Source organism: Phodopus roborovskii, unplaced genomic scaffold (assembly GCF_943737965.1).
Source record: "Phodopus roborovskii unplaced genomic scaffold, PHOROB, whole genome shotgun sequence".
Taxonomy (NCBI): domain Eukaryota; kingdom Metazoa; phylum Chordata; class Mammalia; order Rodentia; family Cricetidae; genus Phodopus; species Phodopus roborovskii.
This window is the reverse complement of record NW_026126433.1, coordinates 6,433,265-6,453,083: the sequence shown is the minus strand read 5'-3', so window position 1 is coordinate 6,453,083 and position 19,819 is coordinate 6,433,265. Positions and strand designations below refer to the sequence as shown.

At 41.7% G+C, this 19,819-nt stretch overlaps 1 protein-coding gene across 2 annotated transcripts in view; it reads left to right on the top strand.

Annotated features, from left to right (window-relative positions):
• The first annotated feature begins 2,025 nt into the window (after positions 1-2,025).
• Positions 2,026-19,819, top strand: part of Kcnmb2 (potassium calcium-activated channel subfamily M regulatory beta subunit 2) — a 265,278-nt gene continuing 247,484 nt past the window's right edge. Inside the window, exons 1-2 of one of the 2 annotated variants that reach the window (XM_051185847.1) lie at positions 2,026-2,508; positions 11,741-11,804. The gene's annotated coding sequence lies outside the window, so the exon portion shown is untranslated. The remainder of the gene's footprint in view (positions 2,509-11,740; positions 11,805-19,819) is intronic. The other variant, XM_051185848.1, reaches the window with a different exon arrangement.

Below are 19,819 nucleotides of genomic sequence, written 5' to 3'. Positions count from 1 at the left end.
CCTTCATTTAAAAAGAGAACATCATAAATATTCTTTTACTGAAATAATCCTTCTCCCATTACAAATGGGTGATATGCTTGCCTATTTGAAACAAACAAACAAACAAACAAACAAACAAGAAAAGTTCCCATAAAACCCTGAAGAATTCTCTCCCAACAATTTCACTGTGAGATTTGTGTGCCCTCTTATTGGAGTGTGAGCAAGAGTGTCTGGAAAGAAACTGTGGCCACGAAGACTGAGGGATCCATCAGAGCTTCAATGATGTGGGGATGCTTGAATGATGCAGGTTTCACTTAGTTAGGTTTAGCTTGGCCTGCAGACCACCCAAAAACTAAGAATGTCATCAAATAGCACCTAGGTAATGGAAGGCTTCCCCCATCTTTCTGTAACTGCCTCTCTCGTGTCCCCACCAATGTATTTTTAAAACTCCTTGAGTAATGACTGGCTTTTCCCCCTAACTCTCAAGAAGCTGCTTCCATGTGGGAATGTGGAACCTGGGGTAATCCAGCTCCATGCTTTCTGAGTTTTGGCCATTCAAATTTGGCTTCAGAACAATCTCTTATTCCCTTTGAGACAGAGCTGTGTTTTGAGTCAACAGTTATGTGAATTGCTCCAATTACCATGAGACTAAGACACCAGTGACAGTCTTCCATTCTGTGCTTTACAGCTGTGAATATTCAACTATTTTGATAAGAATTGTTTTGTCTTTGATGACCAGGTGATGAGAAAAAGGTTCTTTAAAAAAATGTTTCTTTTCTACCTGAAGAAATGAAAACGACAGACACAGAGGAAGAGAGAGAGAATCTTTCTGTTGTAGCAATCCAATGGACAAAGGAATACCTTTCAAAATTCACAATGTACATTGAGACCTAGGGTGAGCTATGAGTAAATCATGTAAGGACACTCATTTAGAATAAAATATGATTATTGTTTGTGATACAAGGAGGGTCTCCTTCCTACCAAATCACATTTTATTCCCAAGAAGAAACAATAGTCAGCAATAGTCAGTCAAATAACAACTAAAATTCAAAAATAATCAGGGCATATTCAAACCAACAGCCAGAAGCTTGAGAAAGAAAGAGAGATGAAAGCAAAATCTCCAGTCAGATATAAGAACAATTCTTATGTCCAGTTATTGCATAGAATAGGATATGGGTCTGCTCAGTGTGGAACTTTTAGTCAGCACAAATGCCCATAATTAAACTATGGTAACTTACAATCACGCCCCTTGAGTGCTATTCTGGAGGGTTCTTGGTAGTGGGTTTATTCTGTTTGTTACCCATTGCTTGATTGCTGTTGCACAGTGCAACATAGAACATTCCCATCTATATTGCATCTGCTGTTCTCTGAGCCCCTCCCTTGGAGCCGACCACTCTGTTTCCATAGTAACTACCGTATACTGGTGGTTCTGAGGTAGCAAGAGAGGAAAAAGAAAAACAGAAGAAAAAGACTAAACCTGGGTACTTGGAGCACAAAACATTATCTACCAAGAACTTTTATTTGTGTTTTCCTGTGTGGAAGAATACTTTCAGAGTGACATTTGCATCCATGTAGTAGCTTCATTTCTGGCCCTGCTTCCTTAGTCATGATTGTGCAAACAAAGGACATCAAGGCAGGGTTCCCATCCTGAGCCCTTCTACCCCCCCCCCACTCATTCTTCCCACGTAGATAGTAAACAGGAAAATGGATGGCCTCAAACTGGAGCAAGGAGCTTTGCAGCAGCCCTGCCCTAACAGTTAATCTGCTTACTGATGCATGGCATGCTATCCATTTGATACATCCTTTGAGACTTCAGGTAAGTACATACCATAAGGCAATGTCAGTCATCCATGACAACTTTCCGTGTTTGAAAGGATGCTCTCACCTAGCTCCAGAACTAACTTCTTTGTCCAACTTGAGAGAGCAAGAGTCCCTTGCTGAGAGTAAAAAGATCCCCTGGGGATTCCAAAGTTGTTTACTCCCAAGATCACGCTCCTGTAGCAGCCTCCGGAGTTCTTTCTCCCGAAGTTAGAGGATTTGGAAAACTGACCTCATAGGCAGGGTGGTGGCAGAGTGAGGGAGTCAGATCAGGTTCGCTCCCTTTTCAGTCTGAAAATTCGAAAGCAGTGGGGAAGAAAAGCTGGACCTATCACAGAGATGCTAACAGACAGCCTATTACAGTATTTAATAAAAACAGAAGCAGCATGCCTGTCATAGGCTAATAAATCCTACCTCCTGCACGCTTTTAAAAAACAGTCTGAACGGGCTTCCACAGAGCTTCCGAGAACTAATCTTAAGCATGGCTGTCTAGAGTGCCCGTCACTCCTATTGTCCTTCCAAACTCTTGCAGACATTTTGAGCGAGGAGTATTAAAGCCATGAGTTAGCGAGGGTGTGACATCAATGGTCCACAAAGGCTGCCAGCGCGAAGGGTAAAGATGAGTACCGGCGGCTGTGTGGAGGACTTTACCGGATCGCTGTCATTAAAAATTAAGCGTGGCTTTTGAGGAAGATGTGACAACTACCGGAGGTAGGATTTGCATGTAAAACAAAGGAATCTGTTGCTGTTTGGTGTTTTTGTTGTTGTTGTTTGCTTAGCGCTGAGGTGCTGTGTGGGTCAAGGATTGCAGCCAGGTGCGACGGATAGACTGGGTCGGCTTGGGGCTCCACGTTGACCAAAACACAAAACACAGTGGGCAGTGTGAGGTTTTTATGGCTGGAAAGCCTAGCGGACAGACTGGCTCCCTGCTCGCTTGCAGCCTGCTGAGCGTGCACTCCACGTTGCTTGCCTTGGAGTAGAATAGAAGGCTTAGAGGTCATGGAGAAAACAGTTCGTTTCTTACCAATGTGCCAGATAGGCTAGGGAGGGGGCAATTGAAAGAAGACTTTGGTGGGTGGGAGGCAAAAAGATAAAAGAAAATTGGAGGAGGAAGCTGTGCTGAACTTGAAACCTGTTAGGTAAATATTTTATTCCTGTAATCAGTGTGCTTTGGTGATCAGAGGGTAATTTGGAGATACTGATGGATGTCCCCCCCATAATCCACTACAAGAGAAAACTGGTTACCTCCGTCCATCTTGCATATTGAAAAGCTGATCCACACCATTCTGTTCCTATTGATGGCTTTGCTAAAAACAGACCTGGAGTTTGAGACTAAAGAGGGGCTTTCTGTCTGTTCCTGTGTTGCCTTTGAGCTACTGGTGGACTGCAGATGGAAATGGGGGCTTGTTAGAGGTTAAGGGTTTGACCTTTTATTTTGTTGATAAACAGCACAAAGCATAATTCTCCTTGAAGATGAGGGGGCAGTTGGGTTCCACAGTAAGGGAGGAGGAGAGTGATGAGTAGATTTGGCAAGGAACTACACTTCAGATGGGATCTGTGAGGCTCTACTAGAGAGGGACCACAGGAACCACCGTCTGAGACTTCAGAGGCAAAAGCACAAGGATCCTAAACCAAATGTTTCCGCAATTTGATCAGTGGTGTCAGTTTTGTTCTGTCATTGCATGTGACCCTGAATGTGAAGTGGCAGGGACAAAGTGAGCTTGTTCCTCTGTGCTGGTGCGTCCTTTCCCTGTGGACTTTTCACAAACTCCAAGCTGTGAAGATAATGCTTTCTATTTGGAAAAACAAACAAAAACTCTGTGTTGCAATGCATGAATTTAGCTGTAATGAACAGCAAAGAAGCTTCAAATCTTCGCATTTATAAAGAAAGTATCATTCTCCACTGGTCAAAAACATCTGTATAATGCAGTGTAAATTAAAAGTAAGTGTTAAGGACAATTACAGTACATTAGTTTTCAGCTAAATATAAATACTGGAAATAAGATTAAGCGAGATTCCTGTGTTTTTGAACTCCTGTATACACACTGTCATTTACACACAAACTCGAGATCATTTCCCTATGGTTGAGATACCTCTAGGCTTGAAGTTGTATGTCTGTTTTCATAGCACAATGATGGACATTATCGAGCCAGCTACCCAGTCCTTGCTGCTGTTTAAGTGACCTGGGACACATGGATATGAATAACTGGTTTCCTGTTAAGATAAATGGTTAAGACAGTTTGTGTTTCTTTGTGGCTAGTGAAAGCATGACCTTGATCTTATGAAGTCCCTATCTCTCGTTAGTTGAGGTCTCCAGTGTAGAATCTAAACCTAGGAAAAGATAGAGCTCAGTCTTCACAAACACAAATTAAGCCACTGAAGTTAGCAATTGCATGCTGCTGTTTTCTTTGATATTTAAAAAGACTTTTCCTGGCGCTAGTCTAGCCAATTTTACCTGAATCTGATTGTATCAAGTACTTCTTTGAGGGGCAATTTGTGCCATGAAAACAACAGAGGAGGGATGATTTTATTGTAGTCATGCTCTAACACGTCACTGATAAACTAAAATTCCCACACTGTTCACAGATTTGTAAGGAAAGCTCTTACATTAAATCTGGCTGGTGTGTGTCAATCTGGATGAAAATGAAAACCAGGAGGAAACAGGATGACTTGGGTTTTATTTTTGTCAGCTATGAGGAAAGGTGAGCTGAATAATTCAGTCAATCTACTTAGTGTGACAAATTATCTCCATCGCCCTTTTATGTTGGTAGGTACCTGGCAGAGCCTCACCAATCATCCTTCCTAGTAATGAAACGCAAAGCCTCCTCCGACTACACAGGAAGTGTGTCAGGCATCCACCCTGATATAAAAAGTAAACAAGGCATCTGCCAGTCTTATTATCTCAGCCCTCCTGGTAGCAAACCACCATCTCAGGCACCAAGGTTCCAAGAATCTAAAGTAGTTCTTCTTTCTGGTCCCTCTGGTCTACACCTAGTCTACACATGCGGCCATCACTCTACTTGTATCTACCAAATGTGACATTTCCCACACTGACACTACCTTCTCTTCCAGAATCTCTCTTCTCTTGGAAATAATAATAAAAATCTTCCCCCTCTCAATCCCTGCTATAGGATCAAGTAGAAAAGTAAACCACCATTATATATATATGCAACCTAACCTATATTACAAGAGCATATGTGCAATATAGCTCAACTTACAATACAAATATGAATATAACCCTAATTTGAAGAATACATGTGTATATGAAAAAAATAGAAAAAATGTACACTAAAACACCAGCTGCAGTTTTCTCAGTATGGTGTGCTTATTTTCGTACTTGCTAAGATGTTTTGTTGAAAGTGTTATCCTAGTAGTCATGTGTCAGAAAGCCCACCCATACCTCCTTTTCTGTCCATGCTGCCATTTCTCCTCTTAGCTTACTTCACAGCACCAACTATGTCTTCATCTAAAATCCAAAGTCATTTGTTTGTGCAAGTGAGTCAGTGCTGGTGAAGTTTCTCTGCAAAGGCTCCTTGGGTTTTATTTGTTTGTTTTGTTTTTAATACACCTTGAGGAGCTCAGCATTATCCTCTGTCAAATACTGACTCCTTTGTCTTCATTGAGATTGTCCAGAGAAGAAGGTGTGTGTGTGTGTGTGTGTGTGTGTGTGTGTGTGTGTGTGTGTGTGTGTAAAATACTATTTAAAGTGTTTAAATCACTTTTAATATGTGTACATTTCTCTGTGTGTGGGCTTGTGACGTGAGTGCAGGGGCCCACAGTGAGCAGAGGCATGGGGCTCCTGGCAGCTGGAGAGACACGACAGTTATGAATTTCCTGAAGTGAATTCTGGGAAAGCTATCCTGGCAGGTCCTCCCCAAGAGCAGCAAGCATTCAAACACTGACCTAGCACTCCAACCCCTTTTAGTTATTTTTCAAATGGAGACCATCTTCCAATTCTTTTCCTCATTCTCTGCTAAATCTTAAGATGTTGGAGTGTTCCATGGATCAACTTTATGTATATTTATGTATTTATGTATATTTAAATGCCAAATATGTCAAATCCTGTTTGGTGTCCTTTAATACTATCTATGTACACACAGCTCACGAACTCTCAGCTCTAACCTAGACTCCCTACTGACATATCTAATTTCCTACAGTTCCTTAAATATCTTATTGCCATCTCACTCCTCCTCTATTCTAAATCAAGCGTCTGGATTTCCACCTGAGACCCTCCTTCTCAGCCTCACTGTGACTTCATTGTTCTGCTTTCCCATAAGAAAATTCTGAAGACCTCGAATCCCCCATTTCCTTAGAAGCCATTGTGCCTATGCTCACTGCCCCTACCTTCAATATAGACCTAATACCATCACTGTTCATTCTGTTGCCTTTCACCTAGCCCCATAAATAGTGGATTTTTTCCACAATTGCTCCCTTCCTCTGCTTCTTCTTCTCCCATTCAAGTCTGTCTCCCAAACCAGTTTTGTATCAAAATTGAAATTAAACGGTAGCTTTTGTCCAAAAACCTCTTTCCTCTGCGTACCCATCTGCCTTCAGGTTACAGTCAAAATCTCGCAGGGGTTGCGAGCTCCCTGGCCCTTCCCTTACCATTTCCCACCACTGTAGTCATGCTGGCTGTAGGGTGAGTCCTCCAAGCCATCCACACGCAGATCTTACAGCCTTTGCCTCTACCATGCCCTCTCCTTGGTTTCTGAGAATCCTTGATTCTGAGACTCACTGTTTCAGGTCTCTGTTAAAAGATTTCTTATGGAGTAAGGATTCAGTAGGCAGTGACAACATGGTTGAACACATTGCCCAGTATAGGAATGGAAAGTTTTTCTTCATCAAAATCCATTGTAATGTTATATCCAAAGCATTCATTGTTTTCAACCCTGAGGCCTAAACTCTGTGCCTTAACATCCTGTTGAGTTTTACAGAGAGATACCAAACACCTTGAACAAGTCAAGGAGATTTACTAAGAGGATTTTCTTCCTTCACTCTGCATAGGAGGGGAACACGTCTCTGATTCCAATCTGTGTCAAAAGAAATATAAATTCAATTTATCTGAATTTGATCTTATCCAAATGTTCAAAAGAACACTACACATTTCCTACAAATGAATATGGGTGTAAAATGCCACATTTTCCCTCTGCCTTCCTGTGTTGATCCTGGAAGGAATAGCAAAGATATATTAGAAGGTTCCAGTAGAGTCTAGGACTCTGGGAATCAATCAATCATGTCCAACAGCTGTGCTATTAAGTCACATTCTTCCCTGTCCATGAGGTCTGTTTAAGAGTGGTGTTCTACTATGCATAAAGCACATGTTTTCAAGTAACTACATTGCAGTACATGACTTCATTGCCTAAAGTATGTAGAAGAGACTGTGTCTATTATTTTACAGTGTTTTAGAGTCTGGGGAGGTAGTGTGCTAAAGACACAGGATCCAAGAACAGAAACTGCTATTCCCTTGGGTAAAAATTTAACTCCCAATGAGCCTCAGTTTCCTCATGGTATTTGGTGATTAAAAAAGCTTACATCTGGATTGAAGTTTAAAGATGATCATGTATGCCCCCCTCTCCACCAGAAGGTCAGAAGCAGAGAACTTTAGGAAATGTTTCTGTTACTGTGGCATTAGAGTGCCACACACCATGCCCCAGCTGCCAGCATGGCACTTCCCATTGAACAGATGAGGGAACTAGGATATGGAAAATCTCAGCAAACTGAGGTCAGAGGGCTCAAAAGCTGTCACATTTACTCTCCTTTTGGCTGTGTAGCTTCCTGGTTAATAGATAAGGTTAACCACCTTTAATGTAATGAGTGACTAAAGGCTGCCATGATTAGAGACGTTTTTATGGAACATGTTTTCCCTTCTATGAACAATATGGACAGTATTTCTTTCCTAGGTCAAAAGCACACTCTCATTTCCAGGAGGCAGTTTAAATGGGCTCAGATGTGCAAACTCAGTGTGATGGAGCAGTGGAAATCAGCTTTGCCATTGTGAACACCTTACTGTGAATCCCAGCTCTGTCTGTTGTCTTCTGTCCAGCAGAAATGCAGACAGAATCAAGGCAGAATTCATGGGGTTATGATGATTATGTGTTAAGACAATGCCTAGTAAAGATGAAGCTCGTAGTACATATTACCTATTGTGATCTGATATGAAATCACAAACATTAATTATACATATAAAATATACAGACAGATTTTCTTTAAAAGAGTATCACTTATGTCCTTTTAATCCCAGCATCCAAGAAGCAGAGGCAGGTAGAACTCACTGTACGTTGGAAGCCATCCCATTCTGCCTATTAGGTTCAAGGCAGACCAGGGGAATACAGTGAGACTCTGTATCAAAAAAAGAAAGGAAGGAAGGAAGGAAAAAAGAAAAGATAAAAGAAAAAGCAAACAACAACAACAACAAAACTTTTATGGGTTTCACACTTAGTTGTGGTTTTGGTCACACGTTTTTTAGTTGCACCTTGAATTCAGGGCTTTGTGCACACTAGGTAAATACCCTCTCCCTTCTCTCACAGAGCCACATTCTTTGCTATTGCAATTCTTCACATCCATTCAGTAGGCAGAATGTGAGTCATTAGCATTGGGGCATTACACAGGAGTTCACGGCTATGAAGTGTCACACCAGGACCAGAGACAGATTTTACTGAAATGTGTGACATTTTTTGTCTTCTTATTAGGCCCCAAAGAAAGAAGCAGCCATGAATAAAAAACAGGGTAAAAAGTCTGTCTCTCTGAGATGTCAAACTCAATTTTATAAACTCGGTACCTAAGACAGAACTTCAATTAAGTATCCTAAGCTCTGGTTTCAATGTTTCTGGGGTCTTTGCTGTTTTTGGCTGCAGTGCCTGGCCTCTAAGAAAAAGTCCTGATGGGGGCACTATGTATGGCACAACATGATGTTACATGCCATGATGTTATCCATTGCACCTTGTGAGGTCAGGACATAACATACATGCAATTGGCAGGTGGCCTCAACAGTTATTGAAAGTTTAGCAAGTGTGTTTTGTTTAAACCATTGAGAAACCCTCCAAGGCTGAGGTCCATCACAGGTAAATGCTCCCCTTCTCCAGTCAGCAGAGACCTCTGTCCTGCACTATGACATCAAATTCTGAACCCTGAAGCTTTGTTTTAAAGATTATGCTTTGGAGATGTCTCCTTTAATGTTTCTCAAACCCAACTCTGTAACAACTATTTCCAACTGTATAATCCCAAAGTGAGGATACATAATTGTAAAAATTTCATGGAATCTTACTGGTTGGTTTTTAATAAGGTCTTTACAAGGTAGTTTTTTCATTCCCAGAACACATTTATGTAATTCCAGTCTGGCCCCATGGCACCATGCTATGGGCTTTGGTTTGGGATTCTCCCAGCTTCCTCAGCCATCAGGACTAGAAGCACTCTGTGTAGCATTCACATATTTCCTGAATGAACCAATGACTATTAGTCTACACTTGATGTCTCTGTTTCAGGTTGGACTTAGGGACAGATGAATGCCACACCTCGGCAATAGATTCCTGGGTGCTATATTCATATGACTGAGTCTGGACCTGCAACCTCTCATCCACTTGTCTTCTTGTCTTGTGTATTTACATTCCCATACCATGGCAAATGCATCCCCCAGGCTGACTCCCTCTGCTTTCCTCCCTGCTGTTGGTCCATGGTTGTTGGCTATCCTTATCTTTCTAAAGTACATGTTGAATCTTACCTTCACAGCTGACTTCAAGGTTAACAGTTCACACAGCAAACACCTAAGCCCCTTACTCTTCAAAGCCAGGGCAACAGGAGGGCTTGGATGAGAATTTCAATGCAAAAAGAGAGGGAATACTTCAGTATATAAGATGGCTGTGATGCCAGGAATGTGACTGTGATTTAGATTGGCTGGCATGTGCACAAAGTAGGGGAGATGTCAGATGAAGTCTCACAGAGTCCCTGACACCCTTGTGTTCTTCTTGAGTTGGAAACAAAGCCTCAAAAGGTTTTGGACCGGAAACCTCATTTTTAGTTTGTATCCCCCTTGATTAAATGGGGTGAGGGAAATAGTTAAGATCACAATAAAGTGTGTAATTAAAAAGTTAAAATATACTTTTTGTCTCTTTATCTTTGTGTGTGTGTTCATGTCTATCACTGTGAAGATGCACATACTTGAGGAGACCAGAGGAGTGTCTTGGTGTTCGTCCTTGCCTTGCACATCTGTTGAGACAAGGTGTCTTGTTGTTTACTGCTGAGTGAGCAAGGCTTGCTGGCCTGGAAGTTTCTGGAGCTTATGCTATCTCTGCCTCCTGTGTCACAGTGGAGAGCTGCTATTATAAACACATACTACTGGGCCCAGATCCATTTGGGCTCCGGTCATCTGAATTCAGATCCTGATATTTGAATGGCATCACTGTGCCAGGCCTAAAGTGTAGGTTTTAATCCAGTAATTAAGGCTGGCACACTGTTTTATAAACTCCCAGGTAAAGAGAACTGCATTAAGAATATATATATATATATATATATATATATATATATATATATCTTTAAGATGGCTTTAAAAATAATATGATCAATATACTCATTCCTCTTCACCTTCTTCCCTGAAGTAAAGCTATAGAGAAAACAGATAAATGTTTTATCTGTATTTACCAGGCCACTCGTGCAGCCAGGGATTTGGGATTCTACAAACCACATAAATCTTAATTCCACGGAATCTCCTCTGTGTGCTGTGGAGTAAACAGAGCTCTTCTGAAGGAGGAAAGAAAGAGAAGTTTGCAATGTCTGGTGATGCCCGTTTATTCTTAGACCACAAGACTCACAAGCATCTCAGTGATTGAGAATCATTAGCTAAATCAATCCACATCAGCTACTTTTTAATTGTGTATGTTAGTGTGTCTGTTAGTAGGGGTTCAGAGGCATCAGGTCTCCCGGAGGTCCCAATGATTGTGAGCTGCCTAACAGGGACCAAGCCTGGGTGCTCTGCCTGTGCTTTTAACTGCTGAACCATCTGCCTGTGCTTTTAACTGCTGAGCCATCTCTCCACTCTCTAAATAAGGCACTTTCAAAGAGAGGGCTGGATTTGGAAAATGTTCAAAATAAAGCCCTTCCACACTGTGTGTCTGGGAATTTCAGTGAGTTCGAAGACATAGATCAGAACTTTCCATTCCTCTTTTCATTCAGCTTTTCCCTGAAAAGCTCAGAGAGGTCAAGTGCAGGACTCTTAACCTCTTATATTGGAAGTAAAGTGTCTTTCATAGTGAAACTCTTAGCAAGTTAAAAGTAGCAATTCACGTGCAAATGTGGGCTCTGGCTTTGCATCCCATGAGAGACTCACTCTGAGCATGCCAGGGAAGGTAGTTCATGGAGAGGTCTTACTTAGTATTCTGAGCTGGTTTTGAATAGGCATCTAGAGACTTCAGACCAGGGGTGAGGAGGCAGCTCAGCTGGTAAAGTCAACACTGAGCAAGCATGAGGACCTGTGTAAAAACAAGCTGGATAGAGTTCTGTGTGCTTGCCACCCTGTCAGGAGCCGTCTTTGCAGGGCTGCGAGACTATCTCACTACCCACCCCAGCGCCATGAAAATGAAGATAGGCAGGGACCACCTGACCAGATAGCCAGGCCTACTTGGTGAGTTCCAGGTAAAAGTGACAACTTGGTCTCAAAAAATTAAGTCCTGAGCAATGGCATCAGAGGTTGTCTGGCCTCCACACACAGATGCACCACCTCCGACACCCACTCTCACCCTGTCCTCCCTTCCCCTCCCCTCCAGATGTGTCAGAACCAAATCACAGTCAGGCTTCCTGGGGGCCTTTGCATGACTTCCGTCTCCTGGTGTATCGCGCAAATGAAGCAATCAGAAGAAGAAGGAAAAAATTTGAGGCAAAATTCTAAAAGGATTAGTGCATTTCCTCCCTCCCTGTGAGAATGACTGATGATCGGTTTAACTTTGCTTCCTAGTGATTTATTTGATCCTGTGTGCTGCTTGGGAACAGTCTGCGAGGCCGTGTTTAGACAACTCAAGGTAACTATTTGCTTTTAAGATGTAAAAATAGAGCAGAAGAGGTGCCACTTCTCTGCTGGAATGAATCCAAAGAGCTGTTGAGAGACAGTGCATCTGAACGAGAGAAGGTGGAGGTAACATATTACTAAAAGTGAGGAAATATTTTGAAATACAGAACAAATAACCATAGCCCTGGTGTACAGCAAACTGGCCAGAGAAAGCCCATCATAACCCCCTTCTCCATCACTAGCTCTGCCTCTCCAGTGAGTGGATTTAGACTCTGCTGAACTGAAACTGACAAAGTCTAATATGAAGAAAGCAGATGTGTTCTGATTTGTCTGCCCATTGAGAAGCTGTCTTGTGTGTAATTTTGATTTCACACACATGATGCTGTTGAGTGTGACCAGTAAAAGGAGAATTTCCCATCAGGCTGTGAACGTGACCAGGTGCCCACATTGGTTTTTAGTCTGTTCTGCATCCCATTAAAGCTTTACTTTATAGGTCTCATTCATTTAGTCATCTGTTCACTTATTCAGTATTTTTTGTCAATAGCCACTACGGACAAGGCAATGGACAATCACTATGACTGCTGGGAAGGTGATCTCACCCTACCATGTTGGAGTTTATAGTCGTGGGGGAGACACAAGCAAATACACCAATACACTTGAAGAAGCACTGGGGGGGGGTCTAATTGAAGATGTTAATATAATGAAGATGTCAGGGAAAGCTTCTCTGACAACAGAGATGCTAAATAATAGAAACATGCAAAAGCGAAAAGAAAGAACAAGTGAGAAAGTGGCAGGGGTTAGGGAAAACATTCACCCATATGTCTCTGTCTGTCTCTCTCTCTGTGTCTGTCTGTCTCTGTGGGGGGTAGCAGAAATGACAGACCAATACAGAGAAGATAGACATCAGAAATGACAGAGATTGATACAGAAAGGCAGAGACAGGAATCAGAATTTCTTGCATGTATGAAGGCTTTGTTAAAATAACAACAGCAAAAAAAAAAAAAAAAAAAAAACCCAGTAAAATTAATAAACTACCTAAAGAGAAGGAAGTCAGTGGCGGAGAGGAACAGAGACTGAACCTGTGCAGATGGCTGTGTGGCTCACAGGCAGGGACCACCCATGTGGGTGAAGGGATGGAGAGTAGAGTGGAGCTAGGCCAGACAGAACCCCACTGCTTCCATTATGCTAATTATGATGGAAAGCCATGCAAGGGACCAAGCAGGGACCTGATGCTTGTGATGGGCACAGGAATGTCCACTGCGGTGGAGTCAAAATGAAAGACTGTGGGTGCTGGGTAGAGGGGCTAGCTAGCATCAGTCCAGGTGGGATGTGGCAGAGGGACCAGAACCAGGGGGAGGTCTTCACATTACAGAGCTGGCAATGAATTAAATCTGGGCTGGGGGGGCATGAGAAAGCAGGAAGAGGTGAACAATAACAGAGCTCAGGCTTGAGAGGGTTCAAGGTTATGAAACACAAGAGCAGGATTAATTTCCTTTCACATAAAAGATTAGAATTGAAATCTCCATTCACTGTCTCCATTGTGCTATCTCCCCTCCTGATTTAGTTGCTTCTTTAACTACTGCTCACTCCTAAACCATCTCTCCAGGTGCAACCTTGCCGCCTAACTCAAGTGCTGTGGTGACCACTCCCTAGCAGACATTTCCTTACAGCAGCCGTCTTTAGACCTCAAAACAGCTGGCCAACCTAACTCTTGTCTACCCCGTCTCTTGTTTCTATCCCTATCCCACCAAAGTCGTAGACTTCAAAGCCAGTAGTTTGTCTCTAAGCCCTCTTTCAACCATAGACCTGATTGTCTTGAGCTCTTTGAATTAATTCTTCTCTCAAATTATCATTTGGTTGTCTGCCTTTTCCTTCCCACACAAATAATATTGTTGCTCTGATGGCCCAGTGACTAACCTTCTCCCTTCTCATCTGATATTTTTCAAATCACAGTTGTTGAGTAATATGTTCAAGAATGATTTGGAGAACTTAAAAACAATATTCAGCTGGGTGGTAGTGATGCACGCCTTTAATTCCAGCATTCTGGAGGCAGATGCAGGTGGATCTCTGTGAGTTTGAGGCCAGCCTAGTCTACATAGTGAGTTCCAGGAAAGGCTCCAAAGCTTCACAGATAATCCTTGTCACAAACACACAAACAAACACATTCATTCATGTATCCAATATCGAATCATAATCTTTTGATTACCATGTAAAGATTTCCAAAAGAGATTATCACATGTAAATTTCTAGAAAAATAATTCCAATGTCTTCATGCCCCATTCTTTTCTTCATAGTCTTCCCAAACAGTTTTAAAGTGCAAACCTGGAGGTGAACATTCAATGAGCACAGACTTAGGCTCTCACCTAACCCAGTAAATAAAGTCTCACAGACTGGGTATGCAGACAAATTTCAAACCTAATCCATATTCCCCTTTATCCTCACCCACACACATCAAACATGTCTGCTCTATAGCCATGCCTCTCTTGCCTATCCTCATAGGTTTCAAACATCTAGGGGATTTGACATCTCTGAATCTACCCAGTCTCCACGGGTCCTCTTGGACAATACTGGTCTCATTTTTCTTCTCTATCCCTTCTTTGTCCTGTAGGTTAGCAGGAATCTCTACAATTTTGAGTTCTCTCGGCATGATCTATCTCTTTGTACCTAATTTATCACTTGCTTATGTATAAATGTCTGTTTCCTTTTTCTACTTATGCATCAAAGCTAGAAAATTATATTCTACAAAATGACAGATTGATGGAAAGTTGATTTTGTTGCCAAAGCAATCTGATGTGTGTCTTTGAACAAATAATTTATCTTCTGTTAGTTAGGATAGTATCATAGAATTTTAAACAATATGAGTTTAAGTGTCTGATAAAGACACTTCTAAAATAACCAATATTTAACAATTTTCCTCAGTAAGCTCCATCATTTAATTGTATCAAGTAAACCTCTATTTTATTGCACTTTCCTTCAAAACATTGCATCCAAACTGTGTGCATTATACGAGGGCAGCATCAACCCCTTGCCCACTAAGCATATACCCAAATGTTACCAAAATGACAATTATTGGCTCAACGAAAAAGAAGAGTGAAAATTTGAAATTGGAGAAAGAGGGGACAGCATGGACATGTGTTCCCTTTCTTGAATGCAGGCAAACAAACAGCAAGTTTAAGAATGCTTGAAAGCAAGCTGTTTTCTAAGGAAAGATTCTGATAAAGGTCCCAGGAAATCGACAGCATCCTCTATATGTGGCCTCTTACCTGCTGGCTGGGATCTCTCCCTACCCTTGCTCACCACCTTACCTGGACTGGATGTACATCCTCCCCCCACATTGTGTTCACTGGCTGGGGTGCCCTACAGCCCTGCACACCACCTTACCTGGACTGTACATCATTCCCCCACATTGTGCTCAGGCTTGGTTTCTCATTTCTCAAAGCACTGAATACATCTACAATGCAACATCAAAGAATAAGCACCTTTTGGTCTCTTAGGACTATTTTTCTTAGCTCCAGTGTCCTATAAAAGAACAACAAAAACACAAACAATTAACCCCAAAGAAAATCTTGATGTAAGAAGGTCAGTGTTGTACTGATGGAGGTAACTGAGCCAGGAGAGAGTCCATAATGTTTTCATGGTTTTACTTCAAGGCTTGAGGCTTTATCAGCCCAAGGTAAAAGTTTGAACTTCCTTTGTTATAAATGACTTCCCTCACTGAGGCTTATTTAAAAGGTTCCCAGGGATTTAGGGCATTCACAAGGTACATCAGGGCATATTGAGTTAAGAATGGAACAATGGAATGAAGTAGGTCCACAGTGCATTGGACATTTTCATACAAAAAGAAAAGTTACAAACAGAAGCTGAGAGATTGGCAATAGTCCTTGAGGAGCCTTAGTACGGGCAGGGTGCAGACTCTTTTAGTCACTTATATGTCGTTCAAGGCATTGCTTATGTCAGCTGTGCAAAAATGGGGTCGTTTCTGCAACAAAAGATGTTGTGTAAGTTAAAGGAAGTTACATGTTCAAAGTGTCTTAACAATGCAGCTCATGGGTGTCTGCCATTGTGATGGGAGGGGTTAACTGTCAAGTCAAAGGTTACAGAGTTCAAAGAGGAAGGACTTTGGAATTTGAAAGTTGGGGTTTTATTGGTTCAGTGGCAAGGTTGGGGATGATTTTCAATGAAACTGTTAAAAGCCCAAATGCATCTGGAATGGTATTAAAGCACAGAGCAGGTGCTGATGTGGAGGCAGACTACTCTTTCAAAGAAACAGCCTCCCCAAGGGAAGAGTGAGCACAATTGACCAAGGGTCAATAAGGATAAGGAAGGGGTTCAGAATTTCCTTCAAGAGGCTGGCTGTGAGCTGGAGAGGTGGCTCAGCAGCAGCTATGAGGATTTCTGTCACAAGAGGGAGAGAACCAGGTTTCCTTTAAATACATTTAACTCCAGCTTTGAGAGATCTGATGTCTTCTCTGGTCCTGCACATGCAAGTGCACACACACACACACACACACACACACACACACACACTCATACACACACACACACTCACACACACACCACAAAACACAGACAAATATATAGGAACACAGAAAGACAGACAGATTAAATAAATCTTTAAAAGAAACATCTTTGAAAGGTTGGGTATGAGGGTCTCTTAGTAGTTGGTGAGCTAGCATCTTCCCATGCTGTCTGGCTGGTACACTGATACCTCTCACCTATTTCCCACCATTCTTCTAGCTGTGGGTTGGTTGTCATCACCCCAGCTATGGGCAGAAAACTGAATATGAAGCACACTGAGAGTTCTAGATCTTGAATCCCTCACCAATTCTCCTGTCTCCAAACAGGGGCCACACTGCTTGGCTTAACTATGAACATGTCGTCACTCCTGCCTTTGGAACCTGAGTGATCAAGCTATGCCACTCCCAGGGTGGAGCAAAGAGCAAAATCCATGCAGAATTGCTCATTTTTATATAATTACTTGCTAATAAGAGCTTCCAAATACACAGCACGTTGCATACATCAATAGCACACTGTATCAGCCAACAGGAACTTCGCATGGCACCAGCCATCCCTAGGGAACATGCAGTCACTGCTCACTTAAGTTCAAATCAACCCTAAAATCCCCATTTCTTGCACTTAAAGAAAAGAGACTCAGGAAAAGTGATCATCTTGCCCAAGATCTACAGCTTGTTTGTACTGCTGTTGTGATTCAAGCTGCAGCCACCTGTACCTAAGACCTTGAAGCAGTGCAAGGGATCCTTGCTGGTCATTTGACACACTTTTTTGTTGCAGCTCAGCAAGATAAATAAATGATCTACAGACATTAGCCATGATATTCCCAAACGACCATGTTGTGAGCTCCAGGACAAGAGGAGAAGCAGTTCTGTGCATTAAAATCTATTCTCTCTCTCTCTCTCTCTCTCTCTCTCTCTCTCTCTCTCTCTCTCTCTCTCTCTCTCTCTCCTTGCTAAGCAAACCCTCAATGCCTCATGAAGATAACAGCCAGTTTTATAGGTTCATTTTAAATGATGAATGTGAAGAGTGGTAGCTTTAACAGCATTCCCACCCTGGACTTTATTCTGAGAAGGAACAAAAGTGTGATGTGTTTTCTAACAGAGTTCACAATTTTTCCTTAATGTATTAAGTTTGTTCATCTTTCTCCTCTTTGGGGGAAAAATGATGTAAGGAGGATGAGTATGTGGAAGATTCTGCCACCAATCTCTAAGATAACTGAGACCAGCAACTCGCTTTTTAATAAAATACTAACCATATATTAATTTTGTTTGCCTGGTAGTTCCCATAACTTTGAATGTCAAGGACACTATACACACTCCATTCTTCTTTTATCTTTGGTTTTTCAAGACAGAGTTTCTCTGTGTAGCTTTGGCTATCCTGGAACTTAATTTATAGACCAGGATGGCCTCGAACTCACAGAGAGCCACCAGCCTCTTCTTCTGCCTCCTGAGTGCTAAGATTAAAGGTGTATGCCACCACACCTGGCTAGATTTTTCTTCACTTATTTTCCCCAAGTCAATTTGCTGCCAAGCACAGGACTGACTACAACATCTCCCAGACCAGGGAGGACTCAGAACACAAAGCATAGCTATATGATTTATATATATATATATATATATATATATATATATATATATATATGACATTTTTGTAGCTGTTACAATTCAAGCAAATTTAACAATTATCCTTCCCTTTGCTTTTTCTTATTATGAAAGGATTATAATTTATATTCAAAAGCAATGACCTAGTAAGCTCTACACTGGGAATCACAGTTGCTGGTTGGACTTGTGAGTCAACACCACAGCCACTTCTGACTGCCCTAAAGGTGCTGTTTGGAGTGCATCCTTCTTGGCCAAGTGAATCAGTGTTAGATATCATCTATATTTCATAGGCATAATAGGGCCCAAGGCCTTCTCACTGGTAAAGCTTCTTTAAAGTGAAGCAGAAAAGACTCCCCTGTTTAGTGTTGCCCTGGTGCACTTTGTCTCTGCTTGTCACCCTGTCCCCTAAGATGAAACTGTGTTGATTCATATAAATCAGTGCCAATATAGCATGACAGCAGACTTCCACCTTCACTTGAAAGTTGAACTTAAAAATGTTCTTCATTTAAACTCACTTAAGATTTATTATTGGCACATAAATGTGAAGTGAGAAACATATTTCTCTTGCTGTCTTACCCATGCAGGCATTTGGCATCATGTTCGAAAGAAAAATAGGAGTTTGGGACTAGTCTTGGTCTGGATGTTTTTTCAAGATTTAATTGAAAAATATACATACATACATACATACATACATACATACATACATACATACGTTTGTAGGCATTGTCTCTCTGAAATGGTCTCACATAACCCAGGCTGGATTTAAACTGGTTATGTAGCTGAGGATGACCTTGAACTCTTGATCTCCTACTTCTATTTCCTGATTTCAGACACCTGCTGCCATGTCAGCTTGATAAAAGGCTTTTTTAAAGATGAAATAGATCCCAGAGCTTTTTAACTGCCTGCTAAAAACAGCCAGAGATGGGGCAAATGGCTTGGATGCAAGGAAAGATAGGGATGAGAGAATGGGAGAAGGAATCTTTGGCTCAGAATAGGAATGCCATCCATCACTAAGCACTGTCTGGTCAGCTTTAACTATTCTCTCTCTCTCTCTCTCTCTCTCTCTCTCTCTCTCTCTCTCTCTCTCTCTCTGATGTGTGTTTGTGGGTACATATGTACATGCACAACCCAAGGTTAGGCTTCTTTTACATCCACACTCCACCTGATTTGTTATTATATATTTTCTTATTTTTTATTTTAATTAAAAGGTAATTATATCACTCCTTTTTATGTCACTCCTTTTCCCCCTTCCCTGAAACCCTTTCCATGTGCCCTTACTTCTCAAATTTGTGGTCCTTTTTTCTTTATTAATGCTATAACTCATTGAATCTATTTAGTGTGGTTGACTAGTTGGTATGAAACAACCAGTTAGGGGCTCACTCCTAGGGGAGATCAACCCTCGACTTCCAGCAGTCACCAGTTGTCCTTTGGGGTGGGGCCCTGTGAGATTTCCCCATTCCGTGACAGCGTGTCTGTTGGTGTTGTCATTACTCAGGTCTTGTTTAGGCAGTCATATTCTTGTGGTATCATGGATACAGCAACACTGTCATTTCTAGTAGACACCATCCTACATCAAACTTCCTGGTCCTTTGGCTCTTACAATCTTTCCATCTCTTCCTTAATCTTCCCTGAGCTTTTGTTGTTATACTACAGATGTATCCAATGGGACTAGGTTTCCCATAACCATCTGACCAGAGAACTCCTTAGAGTCTCCTGGCTCCACCTCCCCAGTGTTGAGATTACAGGCATATGTCCTTGTAGTTACTCATGACTGAGTGGCAAGCACTTAATTGCAGAGCCATTTTTCCCCAGCTTCAAAGGTACTAATGGTTCTGTAGAACTGTTCAAATTTGTTTTTGAAAAATATAACCTTCAGTATAAATGAGGGCAAGCAGAGAAAAAAGGGCAGCAA